Source organism: Camelus dromedarius, chromosome 10 (assembly GCF_036321535.1).
Source record: "Camelus dromedarius isolate mCamDro1 chromosome 10, mCamDro1.pat, whole genome shotgun sequence".
Taxonomy (NCBI): Eukaryota; Metazoa; Chordata; class Mammalia; order Artiodactyla; family Camelidae; genus Camelus; species Camelus dromedarius.
The window spans coordinates 10,911,329-10,930,844 of NC_087445.1; the positions used below are offsets into that span (position 1 = coordinate 10,911,329).

Here is a 19,516-nt window from a genome sequence, read left to right on the forward strand (position 1 = left end):
TGTGTGGCTTGGCATAGAAATCGCCCTGAATGTAATGGTAGCTATTGCATCCCAGACACCATCACACAGAGGCTGAATAGCTGGGGTATATCTTAAAGCATATTATAATATTAATAATAGATTTTATTCCTAAATAACTCCTAGCACATTTATCATTTCATCAAAAGCCCAACATGCTTCCTTTATAAATGTGTCCTTACAAAACTGCTAAGGGTCAAAATCATATAAAATAACCCTTACACAGAGAAGCCCAATTCCTGTCCTGTCCCCAGTTACCAGTAGAGATAACTATTTTTTTTATAGTTCTAGGATTTTATTATGCTTCCAGTTCTTTTAGGCAAATGCAAACAATTATATCTATATATTCTTAAGTACACCCTTCTTATATAAAAAATAACATACTGCGTACTGTGTCTGTTAAGGTTTCTGATAACTTTTGATGCTGTTTTCACTGGGAGTGAAGTGAAGAGGGAGTAGAAAGCCAGAGATTTTCCCTCTTTCTTACTGACCCACTCCCTTATTTAATTTTCTACCATGGCTGTGCTCTGTATTCCTTATGTTCATGTCCTTGTATTCTCCCTTACCAACCTTGGTACAAGTTGTGATCACACCTCCATTCCAGTGCCTAACACAATGCAGGGCACATAGAAGGAAGTGGTGATCATAATAATTGTTAAATGAGTGAAAAATTAAGCATCTCGGGCCTGAGAGGTAGGTTTGGGTGGTATATCACAGTTCTCCTGCCAAAGCATCCTGCCCTGTTGCAAATTAACGCTTCTTAAGAATTTCCATAGCTCTTTGGGGATAGGGTTTAGTGTGTCAGTGAAGTATTAAAAATGTATTTTTTTCTTGCAGTGAGACCGTTTTAGTTGCTCTTAATTGTGCTACGCACTCAGCCCATTTCCAAATATATTAAAAAATGATTCATGATGAGTTAGGCAAAGCACATTATGCAAATTACATACCTAAAGAATAGCTTAACTCCAAAGCCTTAGTTCTTTTTGCACTTTAAATATTAATCATTTGGTTCAAACTTCTGATTTTAGGTCAAAACAACTGGAATAAAAGTATTGATTTTCCAGTATTCAATTGTATCCTAATGCATTTCTAAGTAGCTGGAAATTTAAAAAAGTAGTTGAGCAAAGATAGTGGGTTATTTTATGGAATCGGATGCAGAGTCTATGATGACAGCTAACAGAATTTCCATTAAAGAGAAACTGAGCTGAAATTTAATCACTTGATCAAAATTATAATTGCCCATTTAGAGTTTGAAATATGGAAATTGAATGATGGTAACATGCATTTAGATTTCCACACCCATTTCTGTGCAAAGATAAAGCTTGAGTGTTTTGTAACACACATCCTGTATGGGTAAGTAACTTCTCTGTGGTGAAAGCATGATGGGGTTTATGTGAAGTTTTACCAAGTTCTTTCTAAGAAGTTGTTCCTACTCATGGGGTGAGAATAGATCTAAGCAGACTTTATGGTGCTATATTCCTACTCAATACAATGTTTCAAATCCTGTATTTAAATGATGGGTGTATTTTGTGTATTGGGTTACTATGAGGCAACCTCAGAAGGTCAAGTAGCTTGTGAAATTATGAAAACCCCAGCAGCTAAATTTATCGTATCATTACTTTAATCCTTACAAGGAAAAGACTAATGAAATGGTAGTTGCTGGGATTTATTTTCAAAGACACACAAAAAAGAAGGCAGCATTTCTGACACATGAAGATTGTTGATGGACTTCTGTTATTTAGGATCTCGTGAAATAACCAGCCAGGTATCTTGCATCTCATCGCAGGTTTGACCAACACACATGCCATTAGTTAGCTTGTTCACATCTAAGAAGTATAAATGAATTGGATAATTTTTTACTTTCATGTGACTTACAACTAGTAGACAAGTAAGTCCTGGAGATCTAACGCACAGTGTAGTGAACATAGGCAACGAAATTGTGCTATAATCATCAAACTTGTCAAGAGACTAGATCTTAATTATTTCCACCACAGCAAAGAAATGATAATTACATGATGTGATAGAGGTGCTGATTATTGCCACAATGGCAATGACATTACAATATATAAATGCATTGAATCAACACATGGAACATATTAAATTTACAGTTATTTGTCAGATATTTCAAAAAATAAAGACATGTTGCCAACTACAAAAAAATTTAAGAAAAATTAAAAAATTTTCATGTAAAATGCTATCCTAAGATTTTCATAAGTAATACCACTGGATTCAATGTATTTCTAATTGTAAATGAAACTATAGCCCTGAAAGCAAGAGAAATTCATATAATTCCTACTAGACTCTTTATTTTGCAGTTGGTTCAAGTGCTTGTTTGGTTGTTTTAACATATGTAGAGCATTTAAGTGTGTCTACAACTCACCAATTTGTTCAGTTCAATCTGACATTTAAAATAAGATAAATACAAATATATACTTCAAATCACAAACAATTAAATGTAGCACAGTAAATAAGTGAAATGCCAATGGTTTGAAAATAAAATGTGGTTGATGGGTCATTGTTATTGGAATCGGAATTCCTGACCAAGATGTGTGATCTTAAACAAAATACCTTCCATTTTTTGTGGGGGTTGAGGGAGGGCTCAAGCTTCCCCCTGTAAAATGAAGTAACAGATTAAAACAGCATATGTAGCTATAGATACGGATGTTTGTCTGTCTGTTTCCTCAAATACCAAAGCAGAGATTTCTTCTGAACTAGAATATGTCAACATATAGATTTTCTGTTCCATCTTTATTAACTACGCAAGCATCATGTTCCCTCCATATTGTGGTTTGCACTGTGAGCCTAGACCTAAGAGGTGCCAGGAAAGCGGGCCGGGCTCCCTCCATAAATGAGTGCTGGCCTTAGACTGGTTATTGTTCTAGCAGCCTAAAAAAAAAAAGAGAACTACTTTGATTTTTTATTTGATTCCCCACCTCTAAATATGCATGGCCACCTTTACCAAGATCACTCATCAGGACAGATGATGCAGTGGGCACTGTGTGATCCTACAATGCCAAATAGGGCACCAATGTTTGTATAACACAAATCCGGTTTTACACAGGGGAAGCTCAACAAACAAACAAAAAACCTTTTTTCATTTTAAATATATCTTCAAGAGCTATGAAATAGAGTAAGTCTGTCAAATGAGTTTTAAAGTATCTTCCACCCAGTTTCAAGGAATTTTTTTTAAAGTTTCATAAAGTTCTTTGGCCTGCTATGCTTTATCTATTGATTGATTTTATATGACCCCATAAGCCTTAAGTTGACATGTGAACTAGAGCCTTACTCTCATCAGCACACTCACTTGGGAAGCTTGCCAATTTTCTTTTGTGCCTGGAGTCCACGTCACAGGTTATTTTGTTGTTTTTCGTTAAATTGAGAAACGCATCTCTTCCAAAATGCTGGTATGTTGTGCAGAAAAGTAGAATCAGCTACCTTCATAAATGTTCTGGTGTCTCATGTTTCCTCCAAGATTGTTTAAAATCATTTTTGTTTATTGATTTAATCTGCTTTTTTTTTTTTAATCTAAGCTTGAATAGGATCATTACCTTTTCAGGTGTTATTTGAGGAAGAAAAAAATAGTAAAACTCACAGTGAGAACATTGTTTCATTCTGGGGTGTGTGTGTGTGTGTGTCTGTGTGTGTTTGGAGGTAAATAGATGTTACAAACCCTGTGATCATCACTTGTCTATCTGTTCCTTGAAAATAGAACCTTTTCAATATTCTTGTTCATAAGTCAGGTATTTTCAGAGAAAAGATCAAATGGAACAGAGAGAAATCATTTTGAAATTCGTATCTGATCCTGATCCATCTAATCTGGAGTTCAGCAACCCAGCAGCACTCTTCCCTTCAACCTGGCCATCAGTAGGAAAGCACTTCTTGTCAGACTACAGAGAAAATCTTTCTAATCCCAGGATCCTGCGAGGTCCTCTTGTCTTTAGTGAGTCAGAGAACTGGTGTGATGTATTTGTTTGATTTGGGATGGAGTTGTGATTTTTGTTCTGCATTCGTTCGTGTGGTGCTTATTCTCTGGAAAACATGTTCTTCAATCAGTCTATGAAACTCATAATGGTTTTAAATAAGCTCCTTGGAGGCTTTTACTTCAAAGAGCATCACATTGGGTAAATAAAAATACTCTATTCTTCATATAGAATCATTTCACAGTGTTTTTCTAACAGTGAAGCATTTGGGAAGAGCCATATGATATCCCTGGGCCACTGTCCTTGTTACGAACCATGCCTATGTACAAAATACCTGGGGCCTCAGGCTGCGGTCAGCAACTTTGCGATAGTGCAGGACACCAGAAGGCAGCTGTTGCCCTTTCTAGCTTAGCCTGCTCACGGGGATCCATCAGCACGAAGGCAAGTCCGTGACCCAGCTGAGGACTAAGCCCATGACTAGGTTTCAACCTCTGTTCAATGATCAACATCACAAAATAGTTTATTGAAGTACTAAAAAACAAACAAAATCAATATTTTAACCAGTTTGAGTGGAGACAACACTGGTGTCATATTTGCTTAAGACATGGACCATTGCATCCAGACTCTTGGGCCTTCATTTATTGTTTGTAGCAAGAAGGGGGTGCATTTAAATTCAGCTCTCACAGTTCCTTGCCATCCTCTACTGTGATTATGAGCAGGTGTATTTCTTTTCCCCAGCCACGTTCACAGAGGATTGAAATGAAAAACAGTAGTGCCATGTTACGCCTATGTGATCATCACAATAGTGCGAGATGAATAGAGCTTCTCCCACTTGATCAGAGGGAGAACTGTGTGTTCTTTAAGCACCTGATTTTTAAGCCGTGTACTTGATTGATGTTCCTGAATTGATCCTTTTGGTGCCTGGCTAAAAACAGAGTTCTTATATACCTGAGAGAAGTTCACCAGTCCAACAGCTCCTACAAATGTGAAGCTTTCCATTTTTATATGGAAAATGTCGGTCTTGGACCTTTGTTTTTTCCATCCCCACAGTGGATCATTTGCACCCTTCCTAGAAATACCATCTCACTTGGCAGCTTTTCATTAAATGAGAGATTACATTTGTCAGTGTTCTCAGAGAAAGCTGTATTTATATTTATCAGGGGCTGCTTTATACATTACGAGGTCCCTGCGGTACTGGGAAGGCCATGGAGAGCTGTCAGCCCTCTGCGCCTCTTGCCTGCTGAATCCAAACAGCTCAGAACCGGCGCTGGCCCAGCCTAGAACCCAACCATTGCAGAGCAGCTCGTCCCTTTTGTAAGGGTCTCAGGTTGTGATTTATTACTAGCTGAAAACCCGGGGAATATAAAAAGAAAAAAAAGATATTTATTTGTCATTGTTAGATGAATTTTCATGTGAAGGTGCTCGTCACTATATTTTCACATTTAATCTCTATGCATTTATTTGTCTTGGGCAAATTCAGCACTTACTTCTTTATGGGTTAAAGAGGGGCTATTTCATAATGCTGAGATTCAGGCCACGTTTGCTTGTTTTGCTGATGACTTCTGCTTTGCTTTTTGTTACAAATTCTGCTGATCAGCCATGGGAAAGTTGCATCCAAGTTCAAGTTATCATATGTATTTGAGAGAATCACACAATTCTACTTTGTTTTCTCCATGTTATGATATCAAAAGTCAGTTTTTTGACAGAAGTTTTCTCCTATAAAATTTCCACAAGTACATTGAACAAAGGTTGTATGTTCTTAAGACATTATAAAATATTCAGTAAGGTCCTTTAAAATATTGTAAAGTGATAGGTTCAAAAAGCCTACAAATAATAAATGCTGAAGGGGGTGTGGAGAAGAGGGAATCTTCCCACACTGCTGGTGGGAATGTGAATCAGTGCAGCCATTATAGAGAACACTATGGAGGTTCCTTAAAAACTAAACATGGAGTTACCATATGATCCAGCAATCCCACTCCTGGACATGTATCTAGAAAAGACGAAGACTCTAATTTGAAAAGATACATACACCCCAGTGTTCATAGCAGCACTATTTACAATAGCCAAGACATGGAAGCAACCTAAATGTCCATCAACAGATGACTGGATAAAGAAGCTGTGGTATATATATATATATACAATGGAATACTACGCAGCCACAAGAAAGAATGAAATAATGCCATTTGTATCAACATGGGTGGACCTAGAATTTATGATACTAAGTGAAGTAAGTCTGACAGAGAAAGACAAATATGTGATATCAATGATAGATGGAATCTAAAATATGATACAAATGCTCTTACTTGCAAAACAGAAACAGATTCACAGACATAGAAAACAAACTTATGGCTACCAAAGGGGAAAGGGGGTGGGGGAGGGATAAATTAGGAGTTTGGAATTAACAGATACAAACTACTGTATATAAAATAGATAAACAACAAAGTCGTACTGTATAGCACAGGGAACAATATTCAATATCTTGTAATAAAACATAATGGAAAAAATATGGAAAAGAATATAAGAATATATATGTCTATATAAGAATATATATGTGTACACATATGTATTTGAATCACTTTGCTGTATACCAGAAACTAACACAACATTGTAAATCAACCATACTTCAAGTAAAAACAAAAAAGGAAAGAAAGACAGGGTTTCTGACTGGCTTTGCCCCTATAACCAGAGTTTAGGTGAGTCACTAGAATCTCTAGATTATGATGTCCACAATTTGCACAATGAGAAGAGCTTATTTAATTTTTGGAATGATTTAAAGTGATAATAGAGAGTCAAAAGAACATTTGGCACATACCTTGCCTTTAATAAAATTAGTGGAAATCGTAATTGGATACCATCATTGCCACATACTTCTAAAGAGAAGAGAAACCAAGAACTTGATTCTAAAAAACAAAAAAACCAAGATCTTGCCCCTCAGTCGAGGCAAATTTTAAGCTATTTTTACCTCCTTTTCTATTGTTCTAGTGGTGGCTGAACTAACTCCTGACAAGGTTGATGTATGAATTTCTTTTTTTTTTTTTTTTTGAACTTTTTGTTAATTTTCAGATAGACTAAAAGAGAGCAACAGTAAAATGAAATTATGAGGAAAGGAGGGGAACTTTGGAGTTTTTTGGAGCATAGGGACACTATATAATTTATTTCTGTGATTCAAACCAAAACAGTATCTGGCTCATAGTTTGTAGTAAAATTTTGTTAAACTGAAAACAGACCAAAATTCATGATGCCTTTACTTTAATAGCTAGAGTGGTTTAAAAATGCGTTATTTTGTAGACGGTGGAAAAACTTGAGGAATTACTGTTGATTATCAAATACCCAACTGCTCTAAATAACTTGTATTTGTTCTGCTACTTTTAAATTGCACAGGAAGGAAACCAGTATTCAGAGAAATAATGTTTAAATGAAACAAAACAAAACCAAAAAATAGCACAGGACTCATCTGAAAGTTGACACACTTCCCATAATATTCACTACAGGGATGGGCAATTATTTGAGCGGGCATCATGGATACTAGAAAGTACAATATAATGTTGGTCAAATACATATCATAATGATAATTAGTATAATACTGGTATTTCTGGACTTAATCCATGGTTGTGTATCAGGCGCTGTTCAGTACGTTTACATGTATAGTATTATTTATGAATACTGCAATAAAGAACATGTATTATTTTCAATTGAAAATGAGGAAACTGAAGCACTTAGGGGTTTGGTAATTGGCCCGAAGTTATTATGCTCTTACGTGGAAGAACTAGAATCTGGAGTTACTGGAGTCAGACTAGTTACCTTTGTGTTAATCATGCACTGGCTGCACTTTGACCTTTTCTAAGACACACTTTGTAACAATCATAAAATTCTACTCCTAGAAGCTCTTAAACCCTTAAGTTGGGCATTTGAATGAGAAGCTTGGGTGATGTCTAAGGATGAGTATGTATTTATATTCTCCCATCCTCCCACTTAGCATAGCTTACATCAAAATGCTCATTACAGAAACTGCTTTCCTCTATTAATCTCCCCATTTATTAAACGTGTTACTTTAGCTTATATCTAGATAGTTTATGTCTGAAGTTCATCATTTAAAAAATAACGTGATTCTCACCTTTGCAGTGTCATTGGTAGAACAAGAAACGTTTAAGTATATAATGTTTACCCGACTAGGTGGTACAGTAGAAGTCTCAGTGTTGATGATAATAAGATTAGTACTTTATGAGAAGATGTAAAGGTTTTTCAAGAAAGATATTCTAAAATGAGCAAGGTATTTGTGCTGGGTTCTATCTAGCAGTGTGGTTTATCAAGCAAGACATCTCATAAAGGAAAAACCAATCCATGTGGAGTGAGAAAACCTAGTCTCCCGTCTTCGCTTTCAGATGACCTTGGAAAGGTCTCTTAACAGGTTATGAACCTGCACACTGTGGAAGGAGTCTGGTCCTGGCAAATCTCCTGGCACCCCCCCTCCTCTCCCTGTCTTCACTACCCTTCAGCTGACTTAAAAAAAAAACTTTATTAAAGTATAATTAATATAAGAAAAACTACACGTATTTACTTGGGTGACTTTGGTCTGTTCTGAAACCTACTAAATAATGTACTCTTTAGGGCATTTACCTGGGAAAATCCCCTTAACCCACCTACCCAGATATTCTGTTTGACTTCCTCTCTCCATCCAAATTCTCATCTTAAATAACAGCTTTTCATGGGAAGAGCTCGCTGGCTACCCTATGTATACCTGACTCAGCCTCCAACCTTATTGGCTTCTTAACAATTATTATCTGAAATTATCATATGCATCGCTTTGTTTACATGCTGTTGCCTGTTTATCCCTGATAGAATGATGTCTCTATGAAAGCACAGATCTCATCTGCCTTTTTTAATGCATTATATCCTAAGACAAAGTAGATTCTCAATAAATATAGGTTGAATGGAAGAAAAAATAGCTATCCAATCATGCTGAGACAGTTACTATGAGGAGAAAGAAGATAGCAAATGTGAATGCATCTCCTGAACTGTAAAGTACATGATGAATTTGTATTAGTAGGTAGGTCTTAACACTTTCATGTGACTTGCCCAACGTTATAAGAGGGATTATGGAAAACTAGAATCTGAATGCAGACACAGTCTGAGCCAAAGACCTGTAATTGCAGTCATTTGCTACCGTTCATGTGCAACTACAGAAGCTGGGCAAGACAGTGTGGCCAACTACCTCAAAGACAATAACTCTTTCATCATTAGCTCAGAGAGATGTCAGCCTATCAGAACTTTCAGTGTAGTCCAACATGAGCTGGGAAACTCTGTAACTTATTTTAAGAACTTGGTTTAGAACATTTGACTTCTTGTTGTCTTTGGATTGCCAAAGACTGGTTGGGATCATCACAGTGAGTAATTCGTCACTCTTTACCTTCATTTGCCATGACTGAGGATATTCAAGGAAGGGCTCATTGGTGAAGAGAGCAGAAGGGAGCTAGCTGCATGAAGCCTACAACTTTCAACTCACTTTTTCATGACCTGAGAGAGAAATGTGGCTGTACTGAGTCGGATTTCAGTATTAAAACATATTTGCCTGGAGTGAACTCTCTTGGGATTTAATTCACAGCTGTTAGAAAGAAAAAGACTTAAGAGAAGCCATATGTGCTTATTTTATAATTGTTTCAGGCACTGCTTGAAAAAATTCAGGTTTTTCTAACCTTAAAATATTTTTTATATAACTGGCTTATATGGGTCCCAGTGCTAGAGCCTTTTTCATGATATAAGCAGGGCATTGACTATGATTTTTTCCTTTTCTCCTGTCAATATCATTTTATGTCATTCAGTTGTTTACACCATTCTTCTGGAGTGTTGGATAGGTATTTCTTTTAGACCTGGAGGAAACATATTTTGGTTTCTTCATCAGTTGCTTTATAAAGTTTGCCAGAGAGGTATAGCTCTGAATTACTGATATTCTATCTGGAAAAATAATTTAGTTAACCACTAAAATTTCAAAGGTTTACCTTTTGTCAAATAGGGTAACTAATGAAATGGTAAGAAATGCACAGTAAGAAAATCCTGTACTAGCCTCGCTCATCTTTTAAGAGGGGTGTGGATTAAGTAGAAAAAGCAGAATGTCAAGAGACCATCTTACAGCATTAAGGAAACAAGACACTTAACCTAGGAAAGGAGCTTACAAAAGACTCATTATTGCTCTCAAATACTGGAAGAGACATATACTGAAGACTCATAGGCACACGAAATCCTAACAGCACCTTCTCTGAACCACTCTTTGGTGAGCAAGTGTTGTGTTAGTGGGTAAGTTTTCCATGAGTAGAAACAGTAAAATGTGAGGTAGAAGACTGCTTACGGGAGATGTCGTAGGTAAGAACTGATTTTTCAGATTGCCAAAATACACTTTAGAATTTTATCAAGTTCCATGTGTTTGAGGAATGAATAGGATCTGAGCCCTAGATGTCAGAAGACCTGAGATGTAGAACTAATTCTCATGGACCTCTGAGGGTCATTTGCCGTATCACTTAAGCACAAAATTATTATGTTCAATAATGTCCAACCTTTACGTTCAGCTAAGCCCTCAGATGGGGTTGTACTTTTGAGCACTCTTTCTTGAAAATTTTAAGTCTTCCTCATTTACCTGGGACCAGCCAAGGCTGTGACAGTGTCTGGCATGTTTCCCCAAACCATTGCCAAGACCTATGTGAGCCCCACCTTCCAGTCCAATTCAGGATGCTCTCTGAATGCTAGCTCCATGCAGCATATGAGATACCCCAGTAAGCTCCACACTTGGCACACATACAGTGTCTAAGGGTACCATCTTTGAGTCCAGGTTTTGTAAGTCGATTGTTCCTGCTGACCGGCGTGGCATTTCTTTCCACAGAGTGCATGGGATTGGGCTTTCTGAATGGTGCTAACATGCTGATCCTGAGTAATCTTCACTCATGTTATACATAGGATGAGTTCAGGACTACCAGTGCTCCATTGTTAAATGCTGGATAGAAGCCCTGTGTGTAGTTTCATGTGTAAGTTCTCATTCATCTGTGTGCAGACCTTGATGAAGCCTCCAGTGTGTAGTAACTGAGAGCCGTGGGACTAGCCACAGGCAGCTTTTACTCTGTGTGCACCCTAACACTGGCACTCATGGTGGCCACCCAGCCCCCCATGCATTCTCTGTGATGCATTCTCTGATGGTGGCAGAAACTAGTTCTTCCAAGGACTTGCATGACTTTTGCTCCTAAAAGATAATGAGACCTTTCATTTGATGTCTTCTTTGCATCCAGTCAATGGAGTGACACTGTGCTTTCCCAGGTCAGTCTTTAGCCACGCTGGGTAAAGAACATGCATTCCTTGTATGAATGGAACCACCTGTTACTCTGCCCATGGGCTCTTTGTCTGTCCTTTCATGACTGGTTTTGTGTGGAAAGCAGAATTATGGTCAATATTGAAATAAATTACCTTCTAAGAAAGAAGTGGTCAAGACTTAAAGAGGTCAAGAGAATGCATTATTGGGAAATGTGTTGTTTTTTTTTTAATGTTTACACCATATAAAATTCTGAATGATGAACATGACCATAAAATGAATTATGGTTTAGATTTTTCTGCTTAATCCGGAAAACACTTGCATTCATGGTCATTGTCAATAATGCAGAGTAATAAACTTTGAGACAGTCAATGGGTCAATGGAATTCAGTATTCATGGGTAGCATAATGGATAACACAGAATTATGAGAAATGAGGTAATTAGCATTAAATACATGGTATTAGAGGACTTCAGGGACAAAAATACTGTGTTATTTTAATACAAACTGGTTCTGTAAAGCCATGGCTTTGTGAATAATGACTGTTGCTACACTTTCCTCAAGTTTGGGAGATGTGAAATTAGCCAGGAACAGCATATGTCACAATATAGAACATTCAAGAGAATTTATTGACTTAAAGAGAAACAGGTGGTGCTTGGGCACTAGGTATAATCTTCACGTCCACTGACTGGACAATAATACATAAGTAACTCTTCTCTACTCATTGTTCCATATTTTCATCAATAAATTATTACTCTTGGGGTTCCTGGAATCTTCTCATACATGTTTAATCAAATTGTTTATATAGATGGGTACCCTGCGAGCTATTTGCTTGGGGCCCCACATGCACTAGAGATGGCACTGCTCATCTGTTTTAAAAATTGGACTGTATTCTGTAAAACATTTCTTCTGACTCTAAAAGGCTATGATTTTACATGACCCTTTTATTATCTGTTCCATAAAAATATTTATGCATCATTTTAGCCAACAGTAAGAATAAGCAAGCTTAAGTAGACTAAACTTGATGTTCAAATGAGGTAAAATATTCTGTGATATTGTGAGAAAAACTAGATCAGATTTGAGTACTGGTGGGAATAATAGCTGGATCTTTGCTGAGTCTACTAATTAATTTTATGATTCACTAGCAAACAAGTTATACAAAGAATTTCTGTATAAATTCAAGATCACAGTTAAGTGATGCACCAGTGAGTGGGACTTCTAAGGTTTTGATTAGTTCCCCGTGGTTAAGTCAGAGAATTCACTAAGAACAGAGAATCTATTGGCCATGTTAGGGGACCTCACGACCCTGGGAGAGCTTATTTTTATACACTTTAATGTTTTTTTCTCCTTAACAGAGGCACTGGGGATTGAACCCAGGACCTCATGCATGCAAAGCATGCACTCTACCACTGAGCTATAGTATAGCCCCCACCCCCATTTATATACACTTTAATCTGGGGTCTGGGGAAGGACAAATGTCTTTGCTGAAAGGCTTTACTCATTAGTGTAACCTTGGCTGCACAGATAGCTAATCGATTTATTGGTGCACAATTCAACACACTGGATAGTTCCTCAGGTAGGTCTGGCCATAGCCTACCCTGTAGATAATGACTCTTCCACTACACAGGTCCCTTTCATGTGCTTATGTGTCCAATATAAGTGCCCCGTAAATACAAAAAAAAAAAAAAAACCCAGAAAACAAAAACCGGAGAACAATTAAAATATCAAGATATATGCCAACAATGAAAACTACTCAGCTTTTGGGGGATTCCTAAACATGTGAAACGAGTTAGCCCCACACCTTCAATCAGGGACTGATGGGTTTGATTAGTATTTGATGCGAAGACTTCTGATAGTAAAATGTTTTTATCCATGAAACATTGAACACAATGTAATTCAGGGACAGAAGTGGTCTTAAGTGTTGTCATTAAGTCTGCAACAGGTGCTGGGGACCTGCGGGAGATTTGCAGGAGGAAAGTTGATATGTAGTAGCTTCAAAGATATTTTAAAAAAACTTATATATCAGTTTTCAGACTGAAATGGAAGGAACCAGAGATTGCATAGCATAGTCCATGCATATGAGTTTTGGTGTCATACATCTTGACTTTAAAACTCATTTGTTAGTTACTAGCTGTGTCATATTGGGCAAAGCAGCTGTATACGGTTGTGCAGGTTGTACACTGCCCAAGTTCTCTCAGCCAGCAAGATTCAGCCAATGATCTACTTGCAAGGAGATGCACAGAGTTGCTTCTACCTGGAAGTAAGGAAGACTTTTTCTCAACCCCAGGAAGGAGTTTTGTACCTTGAGGGTACTAGTTAAATCTCTGAGACTCAGTTTCTTCATCTTAAACATGTACATCATAATATCTAGCTTGTGGGGTTGTTGTGACCATAATAATATCTAGCTTGTGGGGTTTTTGTGACATTTATGGAGATAAGGTGGGAAGAGCCTCCCACAATACAGGCACTCAGTTAGAGGCTGTTAGAATAATAGGACCGTGGCTCTGTGCTCAGCTCTGTGTATGTATGAGAAATTATATGTATTATAGGATGTCTTCTGGGAGATAGAGTTTATTTGTGGGAAATAAAATGTGCCCAATAACCATAATGAGTAGGAGAATTTGGGGGGGCCAAGAAAATAAAGCTTCATGGCAGAGTCTGGTGGCATTTCACTGTATAATTTACAAGTTATACCTCCTTAAAGGATGTTTTTAGAAAGTCCTTTGTTTTGGAAAAATGTATATTCACTGTGACTAATAATATGCAAATTAGCCCTTGAAAAGAAGCCTGGGATGAAATATACCAACATGTGACTAGCATAGAGGGAGCTCCCTGAGTGGACTTGCAGATTACAGGGTTCTTGGTTTAAACCCTCTCTCTGCTGTGTATCAACTTCTTGTTCTTTAATAAATTATTCTCTGAGTTCCTGTTTTCTCAGTTGAAGTGGATTATGTAATAGACCCCATCTTAACACTTTTACTGTGAGAATTAAATGCAATCATGAAATAAATAACTGTAAACTATGAATAGTATTATTATCATCCTTGAGCAGGGACACTAGAGGTGACTGACTTCATCCATTTCCAAATTTCAGTTTTTCTGTAATGAGCATGAATTCCATTTACAGCAGAAAAATATAAACTTAACTGTTAAAAAACATTCCAATATGAGGAAAACTTGTGATTATATGTAAGAAAGCAGTCATGTTTCAGAGACAAAAGCAATCAAGTTTTCTCTGGGTTATGTCAAGTGGAGTAGAGTGGAGTGTTTCCTTATGTGTACTGTCGACTGAAATAAATGTGCAGTCTAGCAGTTGAGAGTTACATTTTATTTGGTGGGAGGAGGACTTGAGCCAGGATAACAGCCTCTCAGATCGCTCTGAGGGAATGCTCCAAAGAGGGAGGAGAGGAGCTAGGATTATAGGAGTTTTACAACAAAGGCAAGGTAGTTGGAACAATAAAAGATCACTTGTTATCTAAAGAAAACCAGGCATCTCAAGTTAAAGAATTTAGTGCTTTTCTGTGTATGGGAGGGAGCAAACATTTGGGCTCATTGAATTCATTCCTTTGACAAGCACCTAACTATCTAGGGCCAGTATCCGGTCCTTTCTTATTCTGAGTCCCCTCAGGGTGCACCATTGTGAGTTGCTGCAGAGGCTGGGCTGCAGGCTTGTCTTCACTCGGGGGTGGAAGCAGGGGCTGATGATTTGATGGCTTCAGCATTCTTTGTTTACTGATATGTTTGCGGTATTTTTCTTTCACAGTACCTTTTTTTCCAGTGGATACTTCCAAGGAACCATCTTTATATTCCTGCTGGGCTTGTATCTAAGCTACCAAAATAGGGGAAGGAGTGAGTGATCAGGGTAAGTTTGTCAGATTTAGGGAGAAAATAAGAGAACATGCAGTTACATGTGAATTTCAGGTAAACAATGGACGTAATTCTTTACTCTTAACTATGCACCTGGTAATATTTGGGGGTATACTTAAAGAGCATTCATTGTTTGCAGGAAATAAGAATTTAACTGGGCATTTTGTATTCTATCCGGCAAGCCTACCTAAGGGCTTAGTAATTGCAAAACTCACATCCCTTTTCTTTCCTAAGGCAACGACGCTCTTTCAGACCTGCTGGGTTAATTTCTCCCTAGGCTGCCAAAATAGAGAACAGAGTGAACCATCAAGGCCGTCTAGATCTTGCTCTCTACTCTCAAGGATTAATTAGGCTAAAAAAAAGTAAAACAAAACACAAAAAGCCGGGCAGAGATGCTGAGGGGGATGACAAGATGACATCACAAAGGCCCAGCCTGATGCAGCAACTTCAAATACAGAGGAGGGGGTGAAACCAGGAGGTACATTACATGTGGTGTCAGCAGGGGTAACAATCCCTCAGCAGTCTTCTAAATCAACTTTTTCAAGGCAAGCATGAATTCATTTTGCCTAAATAGATCAAGGTATGAGAGTAATTTTTCAAATCTACAAACGTAGGCAGCTCTTCTGAGGTGGGAAGTCAGGGTTTGAAAGCATATTGGAATCTGGGGCTAAAAGCTGTCAACTCTTGGGATCTCAAATGAGGGGTGTGTGAATCTGCAGTGTGTCTGGGACCAGGAGCTCTAGGAGCTGTCAGGAAGGGACGTCTGCCCTTGCCTTCCATGGACTTCCGCAGTGTTTTTGAGAGGAACGTGTCTAATACACTGAGCATGGGCTACTTTTATATAGTTGAAGATTTGGACAGTAAATGAGCTGTTCAGATTAGGGATTACCTGTAAGCAGAGCTGATAGCATATCATTAGGATGTTAATTTGTTGATTGAAAACAAGCGCATATGGAAAAATGGAAGCAAATTCCCATTGCACTTTGCCATCATCAACATTCTGCATTCGGGTAAAGGACAGTTTAAGTTGAGAATTCTTACTGCTTTATTTTTCATTTTAATTATGAAAGCATTACTTCAGATACCTTAGGAAGAATTGTGTGAAAATTTTACAAATTGTCATGTAGATGGGTTATGAAAGTCTAATATTTAGGATTTCTAATCTGTTGCTTTGAAAAAATCATCCTCTTTTGGTCTGATAAGGAAAGCACTTTATCACAGATTTGTTAGCAGAAGATTTTGCCTTTTAGTATATTTTGGTAAGAAGTAGTTCTTAGAGCAATTAATTATGCATTAGCTGACAACTTCTCATTGCTGTTTTTTAATCAAATGTCTCACCACACCACGTTCTAATTTTTATTCTCAGCCATCTGCCAAGCTAGGTAATTTTACCATGTTTTGTTTTACATATGTGGCCTACTTTGAAAGTTTCAACATTTTTCTGGCTTTGTTTTCAACAGACCCCAAATTCACATAACTGAATGTGTGAATGTTCCACATTTTTATACAAATATAAGCACCACAGAAAATATACATACTATTATTACTTGAGAAATATTGCTCATTAAGCCATATTTAGTTGAGTGCTTACTTCTTGATAAAGTCATCTGAACACTTCTCTTTTGTTTAAAAGAATACTTCTGATGGCTGGAAAAGGAAAAGTCTTTAAGATGTTCCTCGACTTCTGGTTATTCTCAGACTTAGGAAAAAAATATGTTTTGTGGGGGTAAGGGTATAGCTCAGTGGCAGAGCGCATGCCTAGCATGCATGAGGTCCTGGGTTCAATCCCCAGTACCTCCATTAAAATAAATAAATAAACCTAATTGCCCACGCAAATATATATGTTTTCTGCACCCATTGCTGGTAGACCAGTCCCACAGTTATGGCTTCAGACAGTGAAGAGGATAAAATTCTAGTTCCCCATGTCCACATGGTGGACATGAATGGAATAATCCATGTTAAATGGGTCATACACGTGACAAAGAAAGCTTCCTAAAATTTATTAAACACAGGAGTAGGCTGAAAAATGCCCCCAGGTCACCAAATATATGTGCATGTCCTCATACCTGGAGACTGTATTTGGAAAAAGAGTCTTTCCAGGTATGATTAAGAATCTTGAGATGAGTTTATCTGGGATTCTCTGGGTCGGCCCTAAATGCTGTCAACAAGCATCCTGAGAAGTGAGAGAAAGAGAAAGACACACACAAAAGAGAAGGCTTTGTGGAGATAAAGGCAGGGATGGGAGTGATGTGGATGCCAGCAGAAGAATGCTGGGTACCAACAGAAGCTGGAAGAGGCAAGGAATGTATTCTCCTTGATTTTGGCCCACTGAAAATGTTATTGAACTTTTGGCCTCCAGAAACGTGAGAAGAAAAATGTCTGTATTTTCAAGCCACCAAGTTTGCAGTAAAATATTAAGGCACAGGAAATTATGGGAAATGGATGCAGCAACCTACTTTGCTCAGGGCCTCAATACGTGCAAGGTGTTTTTGTTACATTATCCTACTTGCTCCTCAGGATTATGTCTAGTTTGAAGAAGATTATATTCATATTAATTGTACAGAGGAGAAAAAAGAGGGAACTTGCCCACAGTCCTGCACTGCAGAGCAGCAGTGTCAAGATACAAGAGTTCAAGCGGCCCTAAAGTTTATGGTGCATTTTCCTACTCATGTTTGCTCACTAATATATTATTCCTTTAAATCCCACCCCAACACTGGTGGCCTCTCGATTAAAGGATTTATTGCTGATCTTTAGGTAGTAATGGAAAGAGGAGATGACCATTGTCTTAGATGAAGTTTTCATCACTACTTGCCATGAGAATAGTCACCAAACATCTCTAGTATTTTTCTGCTCTTTTCCACTATTATAGTTATTTTCACAGAACCTGGCTAGCTTAAGATGGAGCAGCCTGTTAGATAGACTTTCAAATTTGTTGTGAGCACTAAAGTCTTAACAGCTGGAGTTTCTCTTCATGAAAATCTTAGCTTTGCTCAGAAGACTGAGTCTGAGAAAGCCTGTTACCCAAGAAAATGATAGATTTTCATTTGTCCACCCCCCAAGAGAATAAAATCAGGGTGAAAGTGTTAAGCCAGTGCACACTTTAAATGTATTAATTTAAAAATGATTACAAGTATACATTTATGACTCAGATGGTTTCCTGTGTTAATGTGAAGGGCCAGAAAAAATAGACTGTTCCCCATTCTTCATTCTTTTATTCCACTCGTAACATGCTAACAGACACATTCTAGCCTGAACCTGATTTTGTTAACATCTTACCAGATTAGGTGTAGAAGTGACCAAGGTTGCGGCAACTTATGAATCAGTCCTAAAACTACCCTCTCCATGCTCTCTGGTCTCCTTCTCTACCTTGTTCTTATTCTCAGGCCAGAGTGGATCTCAGGGAGGAAGTACTAGGTTTCATGATCTAAAGGATAATCTTTAGCACCATCAGATAGGTGCTGTCAGTGTGGGATGCAGTCAGTACAGGTAACTGCAGCAAGGACTAGAGAGGTTCTCTCACGGTAGGCATTATCCAAAATATCCATTAAATAGAATGAACGCATTCAAAAGGGCATAAAGAAAATGATTGTTTTATTATGTAAAATGTCTGTTTTGCATGGTTTTATTCACCTGAACACAAATTTATTCATGAATTCATGGCTCTTTGTTATTAAGGACACAGTGATTCTCCATCACCTGCCAAGTTACATCATCATCCTTGCTCTGGATGAGGCTGGACTTCCACTTGTCTTGTGCTGCATCCGCTGAAAGGACCTTCCTTTTCCGAGTCCTGTGAAATCTGATCAGTTGCCATTTTCTGTTGGGATACTGTTTCCTCATCTCATGACCTGAATTGTGATTTCCCTGAGTCCTTTTATGTAGATTCTCTAAATGTTCAAAGTTCACTTTGTGTAGAGCCTTTGGAGTGGTTTGGCGGCTCTCCTGCTGGCCACAAAGCAGGTGCCTTCTCTGCTGGTTCAGTCAGGAGTGTCTGTGGTCAGTCTGCTTGGCTTGGCAGCTTTCTGTGTATCTGGAGCACCCTGGCCGGCTCCATCAGTGTCCTCTGCTATGCTGTGGCAATGACAATTTAGAGTATTTTTCTCTTGGCAGGAAAAGTCATTTTTTAACTAAAAATGGATACTACCATGAAAACTGCCATGACACTTGCTGACAGCACCGCTTGGATGGCAATATCTTTTTATGTATGAGGTTTAACTTATAGACAGTAAAATGCACAAATCTTAATTTCACAGTTTGACAAATGCTGACATCAAGATACAGATCACTTTCATCCCCTACTATAGGTCCCTCCCCCCCTTTTCTATCAACCCCACCCCCTTTCCCAGGCAATCACTATTCAGATTCTATTACATTGATTAGTATTGCCTGAGTTTGAACTTCATATCAATGGAATCATACATC

At 38.0% G+C, this 19,516-nt stretch overlaps 1 long non-coding RNA gene and 1 other non-coding gene across 2 annotated transcripts in view; one reads left to right on the forward strand and one right to left on the reverse strand.

Moving 5' to 3' along the window:
* Positions 1-19,516, forward strand: part of LOC116151285 (uncharacterized) — an 826,846-nt gene that overhangs the window by 501,428 nt on the left and 305,902 nt on the right. The gene's annotated exons all lie outside the window — the stretch shown is intronic.
* Positions 12,581-12,656, reverse strand: TRNAA-UGC (transfer RNA alanine (anticodon UGC)). Its single transcript has one exon. It is a non-coding gene; the product is annotated as a tRNA-Ala (tRNA).